Raw genomic sequence first — 5,375 nt, 5'->3', positions numbered from 1 at the left:
TATATAACAAGCTCCAAACTACATTATACGTAGTTAATGTAAATCAGTAAAGAGAAGACAACACATAATAATGATACCGTGCTGCCAACTCCACCAAAGCTCCAAGGAGAATGCTGGGCAATCTTCTTGTGTAATTTTCTGCCTCTGATAATCCACTGGAGGGTTCTCTAAAGAGTTGTTTCCAACTTAATGATACACAATATCCCTACTATTACATCCTAATTATTTGTTCTTGTAGCTTCAAATTTGTGTCAGCTTGCCTTCAGCTTGAAGTATTCCCTTTAGTATGTATTTCTTGCTGTACAAGTAAGTTAGTAACAAATGTTCTCATTTTCATCAGGGAAAGTATTTTGCTTCATTTTTTTAACCATATAGTTTTACTGGATACAGAGTTTTTAGTCAATAGGCAGTTCCTCCCACCCCCACCAGATGAGCACTTTGAATATTCTACCCCACCTTTTGTCTTCTGTTGTTTATTGGGGAAAGTCAGCTGTCAAGTTTTATTGGGTCTCCTTTGAAATGCCTTCTGTTTGCATGATTTTCTCCTCCTCTTTGACTTTCAGCATTTTTCCTGTGATGTATCTGTTAACATGCTGTTAACAGTTGCTATCATTTTTGCTTATATTTGTTCTTTTTGTTGAACTTCCAAATGGGTTACTGTTTTTCAGTGAAGTTTGTTAAGTTTTCCCCCTTCTATTTAAAATCTGTACATTTTCAAAATATCAGTTACGTATTTTTCAATGCCAGAATATTATTTTTTTTAATTACTTTGTCTTTATTGATATTTTCTATTTGATGTGCCATTTTTCTCTTTTCATTGACATGCTTTAGTTCTAGGAACATTTGTGTTTGTTATATAATATCATGGACATTTATAATGATTACTTTGAAATGTTTTCTTGTTAATCTGCTATTTGGCTACTCTCAAAGGCAGTTTTGGTTGGCAGCTTTCCCCCTCAGTATCTGGGTCATACCTTCCTGTTTTACTGTGTGTAAGTGAGCATTTTATATAAAGTAGTAATTATGAAAACTACCCTCCCATCTTTTCTGGGGCTTATTGTTATTGTACTTTTTGCTTAGTGGCTTACAGTATTATTTCAGTGAGGTATGTCTCCCACCCTCATTGCTCAGTCTAATATTGGTCATCAGGGAGATGCAAATTTGGGTGTGTCCATTGTCATCCTAGGAAGACGACAGTGGTACTGGTATTGCTCTTTTCGTACTTCCCTGACCATACCTTGTTGTTAATCTCCATTAATTGCCAGCCTTTAGTAAGAGAATGAAATGTAACCAGCTTTTCTTGTTGGCTAACTTTTCTTAAGTAGTATAGCATGATCTGCTGTAGGTAGCCCATAAATTTTCTTAGTGCAGAGACATCAATAGCATTATATCTTCGCCCAGAAATATTAAGTGCCAGTAGAAACATAAAATCTTAAATTTAAAAATTTTTATTTAATTTTTTTCCTGGTTGCACATTTTCTTTCCTTCTGTCCCAGTCCTCCCCACAGTTTACCCTTTGTTCCAGATTATTATCCTACATATAAGGCTTAATCATATATTCCTTTCAGACAGTTCTTGCCCTCACCTGATCTAGTACAGTATTCATTATCCACCCATTCTTTTCCTATTCTGTCCCGGTGTTATGCAGTATTTGTCCTTTTGTGACTGAGATATTTTACTCAGTATAATGTCCTCCAGGCTAACCCATGTTGTGTAATGTTTTATGAGTTTATTGTTTCTCAGTGCTGTATAATATTCTGTTGTGTGAATATACCATAATTTTTCTATACATTCACTTGTTGATAGGGTCCTGGCTTGATTTCATCTCTTTGTGAGTAACAGAGCACTGAAAATGGGTGTGCATACATCTATTTGAGTCATGGCTCTGATTTTTCTAGGGTATATTCCCAGTAGTGGAATTGCTGAGTCAAATGATATTTCTATTTCCAGCTTTTTGAGAATGCACCAACCAACTTTCATAGTAGCTGTACCATTTTACATTTCCACCAGCAGTTCCATTCCCTCCACAGCTTCTCTGGCATATATTGTTTGCTGCCCTGTTGAACTTTGGTACTGTTGCTAGAGATAATAATTGCATAGATTTTTTTATTTGCATCTTTCTGATAGCCAGAGATTTTGCACATTTCTTCATATGTCTGCTTGCTATAAGTGCCATCTTTAGTCAAATGTCTGTTTGGCATCTGAATGTCCTCTTTAGTCAAGTGTCTGTTCATATCCTGTGCCATTTTGTGATTGGGTTGTTAACCTTTTTCTTGTTGAGATGACAATCCTGAATTCTGTTTTTTAAAGTGAGTATTTTGGTACAACTTTATAGATAAGGTAAAATAAACAAGACATGCAGGTGGCCTGGTGGTGAACATGGAGTCACCCCGTGGCTGTGGGGAAGCCAGGCTAAAACTTCGCTCAGCTCTCGCCATCACTGTCTCCCAAGGTGTGCTTGTCAAAGAGGTATTCTGCCACGCCCAAGTCCAGTGTAGTCACCCAGTTGTTCGATGGATATCACCTGCTTATCCAGGTGATGGGTCTCAGTGAAGTCACACAAATGAGAGTCATTCTTGTCAGTGGCCAGTTTGTGTAGTTCCATTAGGGACTGATTAACACTTCTCTCCAAGTGTAGCGCACACTCCATTGCATTCAGCCTGCTCTCCCAGTTATCCCAGTCTGGTTTCTTGATGTGAAGGAAGATGTGGCCGCCTTATTGGTTCTGCAGTTTGATTAGTTTCTCAGCCTGTTTCCTCTCCTTGTGGGATTGGTGAAGAAAATACTTGGCAAAATTCTTCAAAGCCACATCATATTGGTTAAAGTAGTAAGACATGGACAACTAGAAATAGGAAGCGTAGAGCTCCAGGTTGATCTGGTGGTTGACGGCAGCCTCCGATTCCTGGTTCTAGTTCTAGTGCACTTGAGAAGGGGACGTGGACATGGTGGTGGTGGTGGTGGTGGTGGTGGTGGTGGTGGAGGAGGAGGAGAGGCAGTGGCTGTGCAGCGCAGGAGGGGAGGTGAGGCGAGGACCTTGGGCTGTCCAAGGGTGCTGACTGATGTGAGGACTGGCTGGAAATGACCAGTGGAGGAGATGCTGGTGAACGCTGGGTTCTGTTTAAGCACTGTTGAAGCAAGAGACCACTGCAACTCTGCTAAGACCATCTCGACAATCCTGAATTTTTTTAAGGCAAATGTCTGTCAGGCTTTAACTTGGGAAGGATTTCTGGACTGTAAAAAACATGTTTTTCCTCCTTCCTGTGATATGGCGGAATGGGTAGTGAAATGAAAAGACTATACTCTTGTAATCTCATCTCTGAATGCCATTTATTTACAAGAGACTTGTGTCTTAAAAGAGTCCACAGAAGCTCCCCAGGAAAAAGATGAACACAGTCTCTTCCCAAGCAATTTCCAGCCTTGGAAACCCAGTACAAGGTCAGCTATGAGTTGGTTCCATCTCAACAGCAATGAATTTGAGATTTTTATATTAAAGGAGAAATTTTTTCTTGTCATAGTTTTGGAGGGAAGAAGAAATAGTCTACTCTAAGCAGATTTGATTCCAAGCTTCTTACACATCAGTGGTTCTGGTGTGATTAGCTTTCCAGTGTTATGTAGAAGCCCTCTAAGCTATCTTTGCCTTGGACCTTTTGACTTTGTGTGCTGTACAACTTAAGATATGACCTAACCACAGTTCTAGAGTGCTTTATACCAGGAATTCTCAAAACTTGCTAGTTTGTATCACAGTCACCTGTAAGGTTTGTTGGAACACAGATTCCTTAGTCTTCACCTTAGAGTTTGCTGTCTAGTACTTGCTGAGGGTACTTGCAAAACCAGATGTGTTGGAGCAGGGCTCAAAGAATATATGTTATGTGTTATCAAACTATGTTACTTTGGGAATGATTGCTCTCTAGTATTCCTGGCTGGCTTTAAATCAGTTGTGTCTTAGCTCTGAGAGGAGAAAGTATTGTTTCTCTGGAGTTCTTTTTCTCACTTCTTTCAGAATACTTTACATATAATTTAATAGTGCTTTATTTCCACTTTTCCTTCATGCCTGCATATTTTCTACCAATTGACTAAATAAAATGAAGTGATGAGAAGAAGGGCATTTTTGTTGAACTTCACATTGTTATCTGAAATATAGATCCCTGGATCGATACCTTTTTTTAATGTTGTTTTCTTCCCCATTTAACTGCTAATGTTTTTAATACATTTTAGATGTGTTTTTATATAGAATAAGTACTTTTCAAACATTTTCTACCATTATAGTTTGTGTTTTCTTAATAATGTCTTTCAAAGTCTAGATGTTTTAAATATTGATGAAATCACATTTTTTGTTGTTCTGTGCTGTTGAGTTGTCTGCAACTCATAGTAGATACCTTTTTTTAAAAAAGTCTTTGCCTACAGTGCTGTGTATGTGACAGCAGTTAAATTTACATTAAGGTTGCCAGTGGCCTTAAACCAAAATAGATGAGTATCAGAGGCTAAGAGAGAATTTGTTTTTGTTTTCAAGAGAGACTTGAAAATATTTATATCCTGTGCTAGGCTAGCCCTTAAGAAATAGGGGAAGTAGTTGTCAAGATGACTTTAAGTTGGAAAGTGATTAGATACTCTTAATTGAGGAATTGACCTCAGGAATAAAGATATTGATTGATTGCACTAAACAAGAGGAATTACTCAGTGCTCACTCAAGTAAATTAAGGATACTTTCACTTAGAGGTGAAGTACTTTACTGAGAGCATGGTGCCCACTGATGGATTTGGGTAGAATAAGTACTAAATGTTTGAAATAGTCATACTTAGAATTAATTGAGAGAAACATGAGACAGAAATGATTATCAGGCAGTAGAAGAATGGCTGTTGAAGTCAGAAGTCATCATGAATGTTACAATGTAGCTAAATGGTTTGATTCATAGACAAATACAGGGTTTGGGGGTGAGGGAGTTGGTGATGAAAAATAAATGAGGCAAGGGACTTGAAGTCTAGAGATAGGAATGACGTTCAGAGGATAGAAAATGGGATATTTGAGTCAACTCTTCTTAGGAAAGTAGTTCTGTACTTTAATGAGGAACAAATAGCCTGGATATAATTGCATCTTTTCGAAGTTTTGGTGGAGTTCAATGAAATAGTTAAAAATAATATTTCTGTTTTGAGCCATTAAATAGTTGAAATATTCTGTATTTGAGCTAGCCTAACTATCACAAGGCTATTCAAGTCCTTTCAAGAGCTTTGGTTTTAATGCTGCTTCCTGAGGAAACATAGGTAGGTACATTCTTTTTTTTTTATTTTTTAATTTAGGTTGTTTATTTTTCATTTCAATGAACATCTACAGAGATTTTGGGATTCCATTCATTCATTGTTGCACCCTTCTCCCCGCAC

At 37.7% G+C, this 5,375-nt stretch overlaps 1 protein-coding gene and 1 pseudogene across 1 annotated transcript in view; one reads left to right on the top strand and one right to left on the bottom strand.

The window, feature by feature from the left end:
- SEPT7 (septin 7) overlaps positions 1-5,375 on the top strand; it is a 69,270-nt gene that overhangs the window by 30,133 nt on the left and 33,762 nt on the right. The window lies entirely within an intron of this gene.
- LOC102845022 lies at positions 2,425-2,944 on the bottom strand (annotated as a pseudogene).

The sequence above is a fragment of the Elephantulus edwardii genome, unplaced genomic scaffold (assembly GCF_000299155.1).
Source record: "Elephantulus edwardii isolate Elephantulus edwardi_28Jun2011 unplaced genomic scaffold, EleEdw1.0 scaffold00059, whole genome shotgun sequence".
Taxonomy (NCBI): domain Eukaryota; kingdom Metazoa; phylum Chordata; class Mammalia; order Macroscelidea; family Macroscelididae; genus Elephantulus; species Elephantulus edwardii.
Note: the sequence above shows the minus strand (reverse complement) of the source record. Positions and strands in the feature narration are given on the sequence as shown.